Source organism: Oncorhynchus keta, unplaced genomic scaffold, assembly GCF_023373465.1.
Source record: "Oncorhynchus keta strain PuntledgeMale-10-30-2019 unplaced genomic scaffold, Oket_V2 Un_scaffold_21901_pilon_pilon, whole genome shotgun sequence".
Taxonomy (NCBI): Eukaryota; Metazoa; Chordata; class Actinopteri; order Salmoniformes; family Salmonidae; genus Oncorhynchus; species Oncorhynchus keta.
In genome coordinates this window covers 30,001-50,000 of record NW_026290866.1, presented here as the reverse complement: position 1 = coordinate 50,000, position 20,000 = coordinate 30,001, and the positions used below count along the sequence as shown (strand labels likewise).

The 20,000-nt window shown below is 40.7% G+C and overlaps 1 protein-coding gene and 1 long non-coding RNA gene across 2 annotated transcripts in view; one reads left to right on the top strand and one right to left on the bottom strand.

Annotated features, from left to right (window-relative positions):
• The window catches only part of prickle1b (prickle homolog 1b), a 65,392-nt gene that overhangs the window by 38,268 nt on the left and 7,124 nt on the right, over positions 1–20,000 (bottom strand). The window lies entirely within an intron of this gene.
• On the top strand, positions 14,712–16,716 carry LOC127928145 (uncharacterized). The gene is made up of 3 exons (XR_008130583.1): positions 14,712–16,261; positions 16,322–16,361; positions 16,482–16,716. It is a non-coding gene; the product is annotated as an uncharacterized LOC127928145 (long non-coding RNA).

Genomic DNA, 20,000 nt, shown 5'->3' with positions numbered 1-20,000 from the left:
AAATACACATTTCTAATTAACACGTATTAATACACACTGGTACATGTGTAAAACAGGACAAATTAAATGACTTTTTATTGGTCACAGACACATGTTTAGCAGACATTATTGCAGGTGTAGCGAGTGTTCCTAGGGCCAGCAGTACAGTAATATCTAACAATATACACACATCTAAAGTAAAGGAATGGAATTAAGGAATATATAAATATTTGGACGAGCAATGTTGGAGTGACATTGACTAAAATACAGTAGAATAGAATACAGTATATTGTTGTTCTGGGGTTCAGTTTGGTGAGATAAAATGTAGATTATTATGTTCTGTAGTTCAGTTTGAGGAGATAAAATGGTCAGTAGAACTATCAAACTAAAACTACAATCCTCCTCTATACAATTAACATGTCCTAGCATAACCCCTCTAGATTTCTCCACTCTAGATTTCACCCTCTAGATTTCACCCCCTCTAGATTTCACCCCTCTAGATTTCACCCCCTCTAGATTTCACCCCTCCAGATTTCACCCCCTCTAGATTTTAATAAAACCCAGTACAACTTAATAAAACCCAGTACAACTTAATAAAACCCAGACAACTTAATAAACCCCAAGACAACTTAATAAAACCCAGTACAACTTAATAAACCCCAAGACAACTTAATAAAACCCAGTACAACTTAATAAACACAATACAACTTAATAAAACCCAATACAACTTAATAAAACCCAGTACAACTTAATAAAACCCAGTACAACTTAATAAAACCCAGTACAACTTAATAAACCCCAATACAACTTAACAAAACCCAATACAACTTCATAAAACCCAATACAACTTAACAAAACCCAATACAACTTAATATACCCCAAGACAACTTAATAAAACCCAATACAACTTAATAAAACCCAATGCAACTTAATAAAACCCAATGCAACTTAATAAAACACAATACAACTTAATAAAACCCAGTACAACTTCATAAAACCCAATACAACTTAACAAAACCCAATACAACTTAATATACCCCAAGACAACTTAATAAAACCCAATACAACTTAATAAAACCCAATGCAACTTAATAAAACCCAATGCAACTTAATAAAACACAATACAACTTAATAAAACCCAGTACAACTTAATAAAACCCAAGACAATTTAATAAAACCCAGTACAACTTAATAAAACCCAATACAACTTAATAAAACCCAATACAACTTAACAAAACCCAATGCAACTTAACAAAACCCAGTACAACTTAATAAAACCCAAGACAATTTAATAAAACCCAGTACAACTTAATAAAACCCAGTACAACTTAATAAAACACAATACAACTTAATAAAACCCAGTACAACTTAATAAAACCCAGTACAACTTAATAAAACCCAAGACAATTTAATAAAACCCAGTACAACTTAATAAAACCCAATACAACTTAATAAAACCCAATACAACTTAACAAAACCCAATGCAACTTAATAAAACCCAGTACAACTTAATAAAACCCAAGACAATTTAATAAAACCCAGTACAACTTAATAAAACCCAATACAACTTAATAAAACCCAATACAACTTAACAAAACCCAATACAACTTAACAAAACCCAATGCAACTTAACAAAACCCTATACAACTTAACAAAACCCAGTACAACAAAACCCAATACAACTTAACAAAACCCTATACAACTTAACAAAACCCAGTACAACAAAACCCAATACAACTTAATCAATCCCAATGCAACTTAATAAAACCCTATTCAACTTAATAAAACCCAATACAACGTAATAAAACCCAATACAATTTAACAAAACCCAATACAACTTAACAAAACCCAATGCAACTTAATAAAACCCAATACAACTTAATAAAACCCAATACAATTTAACAAAACCCAATACAACTTAACAAAACCCTATACAACTTAACAAAACCCAGTACAACAAAACCCAATACAACTTAATCAATCCCAATGCAACTTAATAAAACCCAATGCAACTTAATAAAACCCAATACAACTTAATAAAACCCAATACAATTTAACAAAACCCAATACAACTTAATCAATCCCAATGCAACTTAATAAAACCCAGTACAACTTAATAAAACCCAATACAACGTAATAAAACCCAATACAATTGAACAAAACCCAATACAACTTAACAAAACCCAATGCAACTTAATAAAACCCAATACAACTTAATAAAACCCAATACAATTTAACAAAACCCAATACAACTTAACAAAACCCTATACAACTTAACAAAACCCAGTACAACAAAACCCAATACAACTTAATCAAACCCAATGCAACTTAATAAAACCCAATGCAACTTAATAAAACCCAATACAACTTAATAAAACCCAATACAATTTAACAAAACCCAATACAACTTAACAAAACCCAATGCAACTTAATAAAACCCAATACAACTTAATAAAACCCAATACAATTTAACAAAACCCAATACAACTTAACAAAACCCAATGCAACTTAATAAAACCCAATACAACTTAATAAAACCCAATACAATTTAACAAAACCCAATACAACTTAATAAAACCCAATACAACAATCAATCCCAATGCAACTTAATAAAACCCAATACAACTTAACAAAACCCAATGCAACTTAACAAAACCCAATGCAACTTAATAAAACCCAATACAACTTAATAAAACCCAATACAATTTAACAAAACCCAATGCTACTTAATAAAACCCAATGCAACTTAATAAAACCCAATTCAACTTAACTAAACCCAATACAACTTAACAAAACCCAATGCAGCTTAACAAAACCCAACCCAATTCAACTTAACAAAACCCAATACAACTTAATAAAACCCAATACAACTTAACAGAACCCAATACAACTTAATGAAACCCAGTACGACTTAACAGAACCCAATACAACTTAATGAAACCCAATACAACTTAACAGAACCCAATACAACTTAATGAAACCCAATACAACTTAACAGAACCCAATTCAACTTAACAAAACCCAACCCAATTCAACTTAACAAAACCCAATACAACTTAATAAAACCCAATACAACTTAACAGAACCCAATACAACTTAATGAAACCCAATACAACTTAACAGAACCCAATACAACTTCATGAAACCCAGTACAACTTAACAGAACCCAATTCAACTTAACAAAACCCAACCCAATTCAACTTAACAAAACCCAATACAACTTAATAAAACCCAATACAACTTAACAGAACCCAATACAACTTAACAAAACCCAATACAACTTAATGAAACCCAATACAACTTAATGAAACCCAATACAACTTAATGAAACCCAATACAACTTAATGAAACCCAATACAACTTAATGAAACCCAATACAACTTAATAAAACCCAATACAACTTAACGAAACCCAATACAACTTAATGAAACCCAATACAACTTAATGAAACCCAATACAACTTAATGAAACCCAATACAACTTAAAAACCCAATACAACTTAATAAAACCCAATACAACTTAATAAACCCAATACAACTTAACAAACCCAATACAACTTAATGAAACCCAATACAACTCCCAAACCCAATACAACTTAATGGCCCAATACAACCCCAATACAACTTAATGAAACCCAATACAACTTAATAAAACCCAATACAACTTAACAAAACCCAATACAACTTAATGAAACCCAATACAACAACAGAAACCCAATACAACAATAAAACCCAATACAACCCAATACAACTTAACAAAACCCAATACAACTTAATAAAACCCAATACAACTTAACGAAACCCAATACAACTGGGTTGATAAACCCAATACAACTTAATGAAACCCAATACAACTTAACAAAACCCAATACAACTTAACAAAACCCAATACAACAACAGCAATAACAAAACCCAATACAACTTAACGGCCCAATACAACAATAAACCCAATACAACTTAACAAAACCCAATACAACTTAACAAAACCCAATACAACAATAAAACCCAATACAACTTAATGGTAAACCCAATACAACTTAATGAAACCCAATACAATACAACAACGAAACCCAATACAACTTAACAAAACCCAATACAACAACAAAACCCAATACAACAACAAAACCCAATACAACTTAAAAACCCAATAAAACCCAATACAACTTAACTCAAACCCAATACAACTTAACAAACCCAATACAACTTAATGAAACCCAATACAACTTAACAAAACCCAATACAACAACAAAACCCAATACAACTTAACAAAACCCAATACAACTTAACAAAACCCAATACAACTTAATGAAACCCAATACAACTTAACAAAACCCAATACAACTTCATGAAACTTAACCAATACAACTTAATGAAACCCAATACAACTTAACAGAACCCAATACAACTTAATAGAAACCCAATACAACTTAACAGAACCCAATACAACAACAAACCCAATACAACTAAAAATACAAATAATGATTTGAAAATACAACTTAACAAAACCCAATACAACTTAATAGAACCCAATACAACTTAACAAAACCCAATACAACTTAACAGGAAACCAATACAACTTAATGAAACCCAATACAACTTAACAAAACCCAATACAACTTAATGAAACCCAATACAACTTAACGAAACCCAATACAACTTAACAAAACCCAATACAACTTAACAAAACCCAATACAACTTAACAAAACCCAATACAACTTAACAAAACCCAATACAACTTAACAAAACCCAATACAACTTAACAAAACCCAATACAACTTAACAAAACCCAATACAACTTAACAAAACCCAATACAACTTAACAAAACCCAATACAACTTAACAAAACCCAATACAACTTAACAAAACCCAATACAACTTAACAAAACCCAGTACAACTTAACAGAACCCAATACAACTTAATGAAACCCAATACAACTTAACAGAACCCAATACAACTTAATGAAAACCCAATACAACAACTGACAAAACCCAATACAACTTAATGAAACCCAATACAACTTAAAAACCCAATACAACTTAACAAAACCCATGTACAACTTAACAAAACCCAATACAACTAACAAAACCCAATACAACCTTAACAAAACCCAATACAACTTAATGAACCCAATACAACTTAACAAACTGACCCAATACAACTTAACAAAAACCCAATACAACTTAATGAAACCCAATACAACAACAAACCCAATACAACTTAATCAAAACCCAATACAACTTAACAAAACCCAATACAACTTAACAAAAACCCAATACAACTTAATGAAACCCAATACAACATTAACAAAACCCAATACAACCTTAACAAAACCCAATACAACTTAATCAATGTCATGGATGAAAACTACAATAGACAACTGAATCCCCAAACAGTACAACAACAAAACCCAATACAACTTAATGAAACCCAATACAACTTAACAAAACCCAATACAACTTAATGAAACCCAATACAACTTAATGAAACCCAATACAACTTAACAAAACCCAATACAACTTAACAAAACCCAATACAACTTAATGAAACCCAATACAACTTAACAAACCCAATACAACTTAATGAAACCCAATACAACTTAATGAAACCCAATACAACTTAACAAAACCCAATACAACTTAACAAAACCCAATACAACTTAACAAAACCCAATACAACTTAACAAAACCCAATACAACTTAATGAAACCCAATACAACTTAACAGAACCCAATACAACTTAATGAAACCCAATACAACTTAATGAAACCCAATACAACTTAATGAAACCCAATACAACTTAACAAAACCCAATACAACTTCATAAAACCCAAAGCTCTGACTGTGATCTGCAGCTGGAGGCTTCGACAGCTGAAAACCCTCCAAATGAAACTAGGTATGTGTCCCAAATGGCATCCCGTTCCCTATGGGCTCTGGTCAAAGTAGTGCACTATATATTTGGAAACACAACCCAGGATAACTCCGCTAGCCTCTCCACACTCAACCAACTGCCAATGGCAGAGTAGCAGTGACTAGATCAGATCTCCCATGCCACTGTCCTTGTTACCCCTTGTTGGCCCTTAGGTAACCTCAGTTAGAATTGTCTCACTGCTGGGTTGAGGCTGGCACAGACAGAGTAGCAGTGACTAGATCAGATCTCCCATGCCACTGCCCTTGTTACCCCTTGTTGGCCCTTAGGTAACCTCAGTTAGAATTGTCTCACTGCTGGGTTGAGGCTGGCACAGACAGAGTAGCAGTGACTAGATCAGATCTCCCATGCCACTGTCCTTGTTACCCCTTGTTGGCCCTTAGGTAACCTCAGTTAGAATTGTCTCACTGCTGGGTTGAGGCTGGCACAGACAGAGTAGCAGTGACTAGATCAGATCTCCCATGCCACTGCCCTTGTTACCCCTTGTTGGCCCTTAGGTAACCTCAGTTAGAATTGTCTCACTGCTGGGTTGAGGCTGGTACAGACAGAGTAGCAGTGACTAGATCAGATCTCCCATGCCACTGCCCTTGTTACCCCTTGTTGGCCCTTAGGTAACCTCAGTTAGAATTGTCTCACTGCTGGGTGAGGCTGGCACAGACAGAGTAGCAGTGACTAGATCAGATCTCCCATGCCACTGTCCTTGTTACCCCTTGTTGGCCCTTAGGTAACCTCAGTTAGAATTTTCTCACTGCTGGGTTGAGGCTGGCATAGACAGAGTAGCAGTGACTAGATCAGATCTCCCATGCCACTGTCCTTGTTACCCCTTGTTGGCCCTTAGGTAACCTCAGTTAGAATTGTCTCACTGCTGGGTTGAGGCTGGCACAGACAGAGTAGCAGTGACTAGATCAGATCTCCCATGCCACTGCCCTTGTTACCCCTTGTTGGCCCTTAGGTAACCTCAGTTAGAATTGTCTCACTGCTGGGTTGAGGCTGGCACAGACAGAGTAGCAGTGACTAGATCAGATCTCCCATGCCACTGCCCTTGTTACCCCTTGTTGGCCCTTAGGTAACCTCAGTTAGAATTGTCTCACTGCTGGGTTGAGGCTGGCACAGACAGAGTAGCAGTGACTAGATCACATCTCCCATGCCACTGCCCTTGTTACCCCTTGTTGGCCCTTAGGTAACCTCAGTTAGAATTGTCTCACTGCTGGGTTGAGGCTGGCACAGACAGATAGCAGTGACTAGATCAGTCTCCCATGCCACTGTCCTTGTTACCCCTTGAATGGCCCTTAGGTAACCTCATTATAGAATTGTCTCACTGCTGGGTTGACTGGCACAGACAGAGTAGCAGTGACTAGATGACATCTCCCATGCCACTGTCCTTGTTACCCCTTGTTGGCCCTTAGGTAACCTCAGTTTAGAATTGTCTCACTGCTGGGTTGAGGCTGGCACAGACAGAGTAGCAGTGACTAGATCACATCTCCCATGCCACTGTCCTTGTTATCCTGCTGACTCTTAGGTAACATCAGTTAGAATTGTCTCACTGCTGGGTTGAGGCTGGCACAGACAGAGTAGCAGTGACTAGATCACATCTCCCATGCCACTGTCCTTGTTATCCTGCTGACTCTTAGGTAACCTCAGTTTAGAATTGTCTCACTGCTGGGTTGAGGCTGGCACAGACAGAGTAGCAGTGACTAGATCACATCTCCCATGCCACTGCCCTTGTTACCCCTTGTTGGCCCTTAGGTAACCTCAGTTAGAATTGTCTCACTGCTGGGTTGAGGCTGGCACAGACAGAGTAGAAACCCTTGGTCACGTAACAGTCATTTCTGCTCATAGTATTTTACCAAGGGATTAAGTCGTGTCTGCTGGTTTGAAAGCAGAACACTGGGCAGGGCTGTGGACATTAAGGCTCGAAAGGATGTTAACAGCCTTGTTATAGGATTTATTTTATACAAATAAAATAATGATTTGAAAATAATCACCACTTATTTTATCATGAAAATATTCCAATTATTTTCTCTACATAGATTCTTAAAGCAGGGCACTGGGCAGGACTGAAGACACCAGAACACATGAACATCAACAGACGTTGTTACAGGACTCATTGCTATAGGATTTATCTATGCTTCCCAATAGAGGCAGTTTGATTAAGAAAAACAATGACACGTCTAAATGTAATGTATTTCATTTCTCTCTACAGGTTTTCCTTGAAGTCTTTGGAATTGTAAATATCTGTCGATCTTTCCTCGCTGCGCTACGTTGCCCTGCGTCATATCCCTGGATATGTTCGAGAATTATGCTGTGGTTAAGTGGTTTTTCTATAAATCCCTTGACTGCTTATGACTGGATGACATTATATTGAGGAATTATCCCACTTTAGAGTTGAAAGGTTCAACCAAATAGCACAGCGGGTTACTGCAGCTTTCTCCTTCACTCACAGCAGAGACGTCCCCAAACAACCTGGACTGACATCAATGTCATGGACTATGAATGAGGTGAACTAAGAATGAAAATACATTATAGACCGAACTGAGTCCCCAAACAACCTGGGCTGACATCAATGTCATGGACTATGAATGAGGTGAACTAAGAATGAAAATACATTATAGACCGAACTGAGTCCCCAAACAACCTGGGCTGACATCAATGTCATGGACTATGAATGAGGTGAACTAAGAATGAAAATACATTATAGACCGAACTGAGTCCCCAAACAACCTGGGCTGACATCAATGTCATGGACTATGAATGAGGTGAACTAAGAATGAAAATACATTATAGACCGAACTGAGTCCCCAAACAACCTGGGCTGACATCAATGTCATGGACTATGAATGAGGTGAACTAAGAATGAAAATACATTATAGACCGAACTGAGTCCCCAAACAACCTGGGCTGACATCAATGTCATGGACTATGAATGAGGTGAACTAAGAATGAAAATACATTATAGACCGAACTGAGTCCCCAAACAACCTGGGCTGACATCAATGTCATGGACTATGAATGAGGTGAACTAAGAATGAAAATACATTATAGACCGAACTGAGTCCCCAAACAACCTGGGCTGACATCAATGTCATGGACTATGAATGAGGTGAACTAAGAATGAAAATACATTATAGACCGAACTGAGTCCCCAAACAACCTGGGCTGACATCAATGTCATGGACTATGAATGAGGTGAACTAAGAATGAAAATACATTATAGACCGAACTGAGTCCCCAAACAACCTGGGCTGACATCAATGTCATGGACTATGAATGAGGTGAACTAAGAATGAAAATACATTATAGACCGAACTGAGTCCCCAAACAACCTGGGCTGACATCAATGTCATGGACTATGAATGAGGTGAACTAAGAATGAAAATACATTATAGACCGAACTGAGTCCCCAAACAACCTGGGCTGACATCAATGTCATGGACTATGAATGAGGTGAACTAAGAATGAAAATACATTATAGACCGAACTGAGTCCCCAAACAACCTGGGCTGACATCAATGTCATGGACTATGAATGAGGTGAACTAAGAATGAAAATACATTATAGACCGAACTGAGTCCCCAAACAACCTGGGCTGACATCAATGTCATGGACTATGAATGAGGTGAACTAAGAATGAAAATACATTATAGACCGAACTGAGTCCCCAAACAACCTGGGCTGACATCAATGTCATGGACTATGAATGAGGTGAACTAAGAATGAAAATACATTATAGACCGAACTGAGTCCCCAAACAACCTGGGCTGACATCAATGTCATGGACTATGAATGAGGTGAACTAAGAATGAAAATACATTATAGACCGAACTGAGTCCCCAAACAACCTGGGCTGACATCAATGTCATGGACTATGAATGAGGTGAACTAAGAATGAAAATACATTATAGACCGAACTGAGTCCCCAAACAACCTGGGCTGACATCAATGTCATGGACTATGAATGAGGTGAACTAAGAATGAAAATACATTATAGACCGAACTGAGTCCCCAAACAACCTGGGCTGACATCAATGTCATGGACTATGAATGAGGTGAACTAAGAATGAAAATACATTATAGACCGAACTGAGTCCCCAAACAACCTGGGCTGACATCAATGTCATGGACTATGAATGAGGTGAACTAAGAATGAAAATACATTATAGACCGAACTGAGTCCCCAAACAACCTGGGCTGACATCAATGTCATGGACTATGAATGAGGTGAACTAAGAATGAAAATACATTATAGACCGAACTGAGTCCCCAAACAACCTGGGCTGACATCAATGTCATGGACTATGAATGAGGTGAACTAAGAATGAAAATACATTATAGACCGAACTGAGTCCCCAAACAACCTGGGCTGACATCAATGTCATGGACTATGAATGAGGTGAACTAAGAATGAAAATACATTATAGACCGAACTGAGTCCCCAAACAACCTGGACTGACATCAATGTCATGGAGTATGAATGAGGTGAATCAAGTATGAAAATACATTATAGACACTGAGTTTATTCCTGTGTCTTTTCCCCAATAAAAGGAAGACAAACTCAATGAAAAAAGGACTTGCAAATGAAATGATCTTATCCCATGCCACTCTAGGATTTGCTGTCCCTGTAGGCTATAGTGCAGTACATGAAGAGCCATGGATTTCACCCTCCAGTTTGTAGTTAAGGGACCTGGGCAGAGTTAAGAAACAATGGTGGCTAAGTGGAGCTTATAGAGAAGGTTGTTTTATACAGGGTCGTTGCTTTGTTCCTCCAGAAGAGTGTGAAGATCTCCTCTATAGCTGCTGAGCATTATAATGGACTGAGGTTAGCACCTTCACACACGGTTACTACTTCACTAAGGAACTAATAAGGATCTGTCCTCCTGATGAGGAATTCACCTTCACAGAGCTCTAATGACTGCATTAGTGGATGGAGGGAGCTTCCCATCATAAAGCTGAGGAAATGGATGCCCATATCTTGTTAACAGATCACTTCAATGCTCTTGTGCCATTTACCAACTGGTTGGTTTGACTAATCAACCAGTCTTAACTTGTTTTGACAGGATGGTGCTAGAAATCCCATCTCTGTTTAGGGAAGGTGGGGACATTGTGGACCATAAACTAGAGTGTAAGCTGTCAGGATGAGGACAGGTCTGTGTGGGACAGCTATAGAGGACAGGGTTACTGTCAGGATGAGGACAGGTCTGTGTGGGACAGCTTTAGAGGACAGGTCTGTGTAGGACAGCTATAGAGGACAGGGTTACTGTCAGGATGAGGACAGGTCTGTGTGGGACAGCTTTAGAGGACAGGTCTGTGTAGGACAGCTTTGGAGGACAGGGTTACTGTCAGGATGAGGACAGGTCTGTGTGGGACAGCTTTAGAGGACAGGGTTACTGTCAGGATGAGGACAGGTCTGTGTGGGACAACTATAGAGGACAGAGTAGACTGTCATGATGAGGACAGGTCTGTGTGGGATAGCTTTAGAGGACAGGGTTACTGTCAGGATGAGGACAGGTAGGACAGCTGGAGAGACCATGACTTTGGGTTCACTCATACTGAGAGAGAAGGGGGTTTCAAGTCAGCTGCACAGAGAGGGAGATCACCTTTTCAGCATCAGAGAGAGATCACCTTTTCAGCATCAGAGAGAGATCACCTTTTCAGCATCAGAGAGAGATCACCTTTTCAGCATCAGAGAGAGATCACCTTTTCAGCATCAGAGGGAAGATCACCTTTTCAGCATCAGAGAGAGATCACCTTTTCAGCATCAGAGAGGAAGATCATATTTTCAGCATCAGAGAGAGATCACCTTTTCAGCATCAGAGAGGAAGATCATATTTTCAGCATCAGAGGGAGATCACCTTTCAGCATCAGAGAGATCACCTTTTCAGCATCAGAGAGGAAGATCATATTTTCAGCATCAGAGGGAGATCACCTTTTCAGCATCAGAGAGGAAGATCATATTTTCAGCATCAGAGAGAGATCACCTTTTCAGCATCAGAGAGGAAGATCACCTTTTCAGCATCAGAGAGAGATCACCTTTTCAGCATCAGAGAGGAAGATCATATTTTCAGCATCAGAGAGAGATCACCTTTCAGCTGCAGAGAGAAAGGTCAGTGTGACTTCTAGACTCGTTAAGTGGAATGTATCAGTTAACAATATTAAATTAGACTGACTGAGAGACAGAGGACAGGGAGTTGGCACAGGGCTACTACACAGCTAATACAAACCTGGATATGCCTTTATGAGAGAGACAGAAAGAGAGCGAGAAAGAGAGAAACAGACAGAGAGAGAGAGAGTGAGATAGAGACAGAGAGAGAGAGAGAGCAGACAGAGAGACAGAGACAGAGACAGACAGAGCAGAGAGGAGATAGAGACAGAGAGATCAGAGCATAGAGACAGAGAGAGATCAGAGAGAGATCAGAGAGATAGAGAGATAGAGACAGAGAGAGAGAGAGATCAGAGAGAGAGAGAGACAGAGAGAGAGAGAGAGTGAGATAGAGACAGAGAGACAGAGAGAGACAGAGACAGAGACAGAGAGAGACAGAGACAGAGACAGACAGAGACAGAGACAGAGACAGAGATAGAGAGAGAGAGACAGAGAGAGAGAGAGAGAGAGAGAGAGAAGAGACAGAGACAGAGACAGAGACAGAGAGAGATGAGATAGAGACAGAGATAGAGATAGAGACAGACATAGAGACAGAGACAGAGATAGAGAGAGAGATAGAGAGAGAGACAGAGAGACAGAGAGAGAGACAGAGAGAGAGAGAAGAGAGAGAGACAGAGACAGAGACAGACAGAGAGAGAGAGAGAGATAGAGACAGAGACAGAGATAGAGAGAGAGAGAGAGAGACAGAGAGACAGAGAGAGAGAGAGAGAGAGAGATAGAGAGAGAGACAGAGACAGAGAGAGAGACAGAGAGAGAGAGACAGAGAGAGAGACAGAGACAGAGACAGAGACAGAGACAGAGAGAGAGAGAGAGATAGAGAGTGAGAGACGGAGACAGAGAGAGATAGAGACAGAGACGGAGACAGAGAGAGAAAGAAAGAAAGAAAGAAAGACAGAAAGATAGAAAAAGAGAAAAAGAGAGGGGACGTCATCTCCCCGTCCTCAGCCCTGAGATGACAAACTAGAGGCTTTATTAAGGACCAAGACCCTCTCAGAGTTTTAGACATCTCAAAACTCATTTTAGAGAGAAATAATCCCATTGAAAAGTTTATTTCTGACGAGTGAAATCTGTAGTGACATTTCTGTTAAACATGTAACTCATGTATCGTCAAGCAGGCTTTACTCACAATCCAATGAGTTAGCTATTAGCAAGGAGGAAATGGAAATGCCCCCCCACCCTGCATCCTGTTAAGCATTATTTCAGACATTCATTCAAGATGAGCTTTGTTCATATGGAGTTCCCAGCAGACCACCCGGCTATGCACGACCCAACCCAGAGTTTAGTAGAGTACAGTGAAGCTCCATAGGGAGCACCCGGCCAAACAGGATCTAACCCAGATTTTAGTAGAGTACAGTAAATCTCCATAGGGAACACCCGGCCAAACAGGATCTAACCCAGAGTTTAGTAGAGTACAGTGAAGCTCCATAGGGAGCACCCGGCCAAACAGGATCTAACCCAGATTTTAGTAGAGTACAGTAAATCTCCATAGGGAACACCCGGCCAAACAGGATCTAACCCAGAGTTTAGTAGAGTACAGTGAAGCTCCATAGGGAACACGTGGCCAAACAGGATCTAACCCAGAGTTTAGTAGAGTACAGTAAACCTCCATAGGGAACACGTGGCCAAACAGGATCTAACCCAGAGTTTAGTAGAGTACAGTAAACCTCCATAGGGAACACCCGGCCAAACAGGATCTAACCCAGAGTTTAGTAGAGTACAGTAAACTTCCATAGGGAACACGTGGCCAAACAGGATCTAACCCAGAGTTTAGTAGAATACAGTAAACCTCCATAGGGAACACGTGGCCAAACAGGATCTAACCCAGAGATTAGTAGAGTACAGTAAACCTCCATAGGCAACACGCGGCCAAACAGGATCTAACCCAGAGTTTAGTAGAGTACAGTAAACCTCCATAGGGAACACGTGGCCAAACAGGATCTAACCCAGAGTTTAGTAGAGTACAGTGAAGCTCCATAGGGAACACCCGGCCAAACAGGATCTAACCCAGAGTTTAGTAGAGTACAGTAAACTTCCATAGGGAACACGTGGCCAAACAGGATCTCACCCAGAGTTTAATAGAGTACAGTAAACCTCCATAAGGAACACATGGCCAAACAGGATCTAACCCAGAGTTTAGTAGAGTACAGTAAACTTCCATAGGGAACACGTGGCCAAACAGGATCTAATCCAGAGTTTAGTAGAGTACAGTAAACCTCCATAGGGAACACGTGGCCAAACAGGATCTAATCCAGAGTTTAGTAGAGTACAGTAAACCTCCATAGGGAACACGTGGCCAAACAGGATCTAATCCAGAGTTTAGTAGAGTACAGTAAACCTCCATAGGGAACACGTGGCCAAACAGGATCTAATCCAGAGTTTAGTAGAGTACAGTAAACCTCCATAGGGAACACGTGGCCAAACAGGATCTAATCCAGAGTTTAGTAGAGTACAGTAAACCTCCATAGGGAACACGTGGCCAAACAGGATCTAACCCAGAGTTTAGTAGAGTACAGTAAACCTCCACAGGGAACACGTGGCCAAACAGGATCTAATCCAGAGTTTAGTAGAGTACAGTAAACCTCCACAGGGAACACGATGGCCAAACAGGATCTAATCCAGAGTTTAGTAGAGTACAGTAAACCTCCACAGGGAACACGTGGCCAAACAGGATCTAACCCAGAGTTTAGTAGAGTACAGTAAACCTCCACAGGGAACAATACTCTGAGGAGGAAAGGAACCATGCCTCAACATTATAATAATTTTATTCTCCTTCCAAATGAGCAACAAAACATCTGCTTCTCATAATAAGTAGGGAGATACGGGATTAGTAGGGACATACGTACACAAGCACGTACACGCGTACGGACACGAACACGCACATGCAAGGATGCACACGCACACACAGGCACGCACACACACCCCTGCACAGTCAGCGTCAAGGGAGAGGAAGAAACGCTGACAAGAATAACAGATAAGAACTGAATTCAGGTCTTCATAATGGAGAAAACATAGTGATGCATTTGGGCTGCTATGTGATTATAACAGATAAGAACTGAACTCAGGTCTGTTTTCATAATGGAGAAAATATGGTGTGGTGTTTGGGCTGCTATGTGATTATAACAGATAAGAACTGAACTCAGGTCTGTTTCCATAATGGAGAAAATATGGTGTGGCGTTTGGGCTGCTATGTGATTGTTGTTATTTCTGGCTCCAGACTTTATTAATAAATGAACTGAGACAGATGTTCAACACTTGTCATGCTGTTGTTGTGGTCCATGTGTCTCTCTTCCTGTTAAGAAGTGATTTCCTTCTCCTGTTTCAGCTGAGGAAACAGAAACGAAACGGCACGTTACAATAACACGTCATTCACAGGTCATTTAGAAAACAAATGACTTTAGAGTCTAAATGAAAACTGGAATACGTGGGAACCCCTCTGCAAGACAAAACATCTCACGGCATATCATGCTCAGATTGGTGTGTGTGTGTGTGTGTGTGTGTGTGTGTGTGTGTGTGTGTGTGTGTGTGTGTGTGTGTGTGTGTGTGTGTGTGTGTGTGTGTGCGTGCCTGCATGCTTGTGTGTGTGAGTGTGGGTATGTGTGTCTGCCAGTGTACTGTATGTGTGTCTGTGTGTGATTGTGTGAGTGTGGGTATGTTTGTCTGTCAGTGTGTGTGTGTGTGTGTGTGTGTGTGTGTGTGTGTGTGTGTGTGTGTGTGTGTGTGTGTGTGTGTGTGTGTGTGTGTGTGTGTGTGTGTGATTGTGTAAGTGTGGGTATGTTTGTCTGCCTGTGTACTGTATGTGTGAGTGTGTGTGTGTATGTGTGTGCCTGTGTGTGTGTTGCATCACCCTAATTCTACTCCATAGCGACTCCCTTCATAGCATGTCTCCTGTACCCTGATAGAATGTAGGCCAGGCCAGGGACCAGGCTCTGTGTGTACAGAGTCATAATGATATGCCTCTAGGGAGGAGAGAGCAGAACAGAGTCACTCAAGTGGAACAAATACACACTGACCCTGTTACACAATGTGGTCACTTTCCCATAATGCACAAGCCATGACAGAAGGGTGGGAATCCGATGATCAACCTATATGTAAACAATGCTGGCTCGCCGGCTTCTACATATAGTTTGCTGAGTTTCCAGGTTGCCCTAGTTGTTTCCAGGTTGCCCTAGTTGTTTCCAGGTTGCCCTAGATGTTTCCAGGTTGCCCTAGTTGTTTCCAGGTTGCCCTAGTTGTTTCCAGGTTGCCCTAGTTGTTTCCAGGTTGCCCTAGATGTTTCCAGGTTGCCCTAGATGTTTCCAGGTTACCCTAGATGTTTCCAGTTTGCCCTAGATGTTTCCAGGTTACCCTAGATGTTTCCAGGTTACCCTAGATGTTTCCAGGTTGCCCTAGATGTTTCCAGGTTGCCCTAGATCTTTCCAGGTTACCCTAGATGTCTCCAGGTTACCCTAGTTGTTTCCAGGTTGCCCTAGATGTTTCCAGGTTACCCTAGATGTTTCCAGGTTACCCTAGATGTTTCCAGGTTACCCTAGATGTTTCCAGGTTACCCTAGATGTTTCCAGGTTACCCTAGATGTTTCCAGGTTACCCTAATTGTTTCCAGGTTGTCCTAGATGTTTCCAGGTTGCCCTAGATGTTTCCAGGTTGCCCTAGATGTTTCCAGGTTACCCTAGATTTTTCCAGGTTACCCCAATTGTTTCCAGGTTACCCTAGTTGTTTCCAGGTTATCCTAGATGTTTCCAGGTTACCCTAGTTGTTTCCAGGTTATCCTAGTTGTTTCCAGGTTACCCCAATTGTTTCCAGGTTATCCTAGATGTTTCCAGGTTACCCTAGATGTTTCCAGGTTATCCTAGATGTTTCCAGGTTACCCTAGATGTTTCCAGGTTACCCTAATTGTTTCCAGGTTACACTAGATGTTTCCAAGTTACCCTAAATCCACTTCAATCACTGTAGATGAAGGAGAGGAGACAGGTTAAAGAAAGATTTGTAATCCTTGAGACAGTTGAGACATGGACTGTGTATGTGTGCCATTCAGAGTGTGAATGGGAAAGACAACATATTGAAGTGCCTCTGAACAGGGTCTGGTAGGAGGTACCAGGAGGACCGGTTTGTATTGAGAACTGCAACGCTACTGGGTTTTTCAAGCTCAACAGTTTCTTGTGTGTATCAAGAATGGTCCACCACGCAAAAGATATCCAGCCAACTTGACACAACTGTGGGAAGCATTGGAGTCAACATGGGCCAGCCTCCCTGTGGAACACTTTCTACATCTTGTAGAGTCCATGCCCTGACAATTTGAGGCTGTTCTGAGGGCAAAGGGGGGTGTAACTTAATGTTAGGAAGGTGTTCCTAATGTTTGGTATACTCAGTGTATAACATTTTTATGGTATAATTATCCAGGACAATGCTTTACTCTGTGTTAAACTGTTTATGTAGGTTAAGATATGCTGTAAATGACACAGAGGAGGATGAAGAACAGAGACAGAGAGAGAGAGAGAGAGAGAGAGAGAGAGAGAGAGAGAGATGAATTTGGCACGTCTCTGTCACAGCAGCATTCCACACCAGGTCACTAGTAGTCAGGCTGAGGTTCAACAGAGAGCCTTCAGTGAGGGGGCTCCACCACTGTTATTATAGACCTGGAGAAGAGAACTCTCTCTCACACACACGCACTCTCTCTCTCTCTCTCTCTCTCTCTCTCTCTCTCTCTCTCTCTGTATCAGGTTTCAAGGTAAGACTCAGATGCAGACCGTGTCGAATTAACAATGTTTATTACAGCAACAGGGGCAAAGGTACAGGATGGCAGGCAGGCTCAGGGGCAGGCAGCTTGTTTATGCGTGTGGGTACAGCGTCAGGACAGGCAAGGCAACCATGAGGACAAGAAAAGAGTATAAATACACAGGGGATTATGGGGAAGATGGGCAACACCTGGAGGGGGGTGGAGACAATCACAAAGACAGGTGAAACAGATCAGGGTGTGACACTGTCTCTCTCTCTATCTATGTCTCTATCACTCTGTCTCTCTAGCTCACACACACACACACACACACGCACGCAAGCACTCTCTCTCTCTCCTCTCTCTCTGTCACCGAGCCATACTATCCTGAGTTGACCTTCGTTAACTCAGACGGTCAAGACCCACCTGCGAGTTCTCACCCACTGGAGCATCTCCCCCCTATATCATAAACATGGAATGTCTGGACCCTCTTCAACACCACAGCAACACAGGCTGATAGTCCTCAACAGATGGAGACAGGAGGATATGAAGGAGACTTCATGAGGAGAGAGTGTAGACAGGGGTTTTCCCTCCCAATCAAACCACAGGGCTTCATCTAAGGAACCAAACATGGCAGTGTACCATGTAATGGTGCGTATCTGCGGCAGGTGGACTCTGAGGCGTAACGGGCTGTATTGTTGAAAGGGAAGTTTTCAGACCCCCAGGGGGATTCTCTGGAGGGCTTTCTCAGGAGGAAATGCACACACACACACACACACACACACACACACACACACACACACACACACACACACACACACACACACACACACACACACACACACACACACACACACACACACACACACACACACACACTAACCCTAAGCCCTCACATGTTGGATGTCATAGTTGACCGGCTTTGGATAGTGACGTTTCCCCTGATCTAATTTAGATCCTGGTTTCCAGTCTGGTTTCAGTGGGTTTAGTAGTATTAACACACAATACATGTATTTACTACATCATTAATCATTCATTCATTTAATCTCCATTTCACCCTCAAACCCTGAACAGGCAGACAGTCAGATCACTGTTAGTATTGTTTTGAAAGAGAATGCCCAGGCTCTCATCATCTGACCTTACCATTATGGCACCTCCATGGACAAACCAGTATATCATTACACCCCCCTCTCTCTCTCTCTCTCTCTGAAATAGAATGGTTGTAGTCAAGGAGGATATTCCGGCACTTAATTACAGACCCCAATAAAAAAAGATAGTTTTTGTTAGAAAGGAAAATGAGTACTGTGGTTCTGCATCACAGCAAAAGTACACATTTCTCACCAAAATGGTGGACACCTCAATTTGTCAAAATACTTTTCTATCCACAGATCTCTACAGTACCAACACTGTAGTTTTTAAAACCTTTATTTAACTAGGCAAGTCAGTTAAGAACAAATTCTTATTTACAATGACGGCCTACCGGGGAACAGTGGGTTAACTGCCTTGTTCAACCAGAACAACAGATTTTTACCTTGTCAGCTCAGGGATTCCATCCAGCAACTTTTTGGTTACTGACCCAACGCTCTAACCGCTAGGCTACCTGCCACCCTGTAGTGAAACTATGGTAACCACAACTACCTTGTTTACAGGGCTACCGGTACCGTAGCTACAGCACAGTTCTGTTCTCTGAAATGCTGTGTTCTGAAATGCTGTGTTCTGAAATGCTGTGCAGACTTTAGTACTGTGTGAGTATTGTGTTAGTAGTGTGTTAGTATTGTGTTAGTACTGCATTAGTACTGCGTTAGTACTGTGTTAGTACTGTGTTACTATTGCATTAGTACTGTGTTAGTACTGTATTACTATTGCCTTAGTACTGTGTTAGTATTGCGTTAGTACTGTGTTAGTACTGTGTTAATATTGCATTAGTACTGTGTTAGTACTGTGTTAGTATTGCGTTAGTACTGTGTTAGTACTGTGGTAGTACAATGTTAGTATTGCATTAGTACTGTGTTAGTACTGCGTTAGTACTGTGTTAGTACTGTGTTAGTACTATGTTAGTATTGCATTAGTACTGTTTTAGTACTGTGTTAGTACTGTGTTAGTACTGCGTTAGTACTGCGTTAGTACTGCGTTAGTACTGTGTTAGTACTGTGTTAGTACTGTGTTCGTTAGTACTGTGTTAGTACCGCGTTAGTATCGCGTTAGTACTGCGTTAGTACTGTGTTAGTA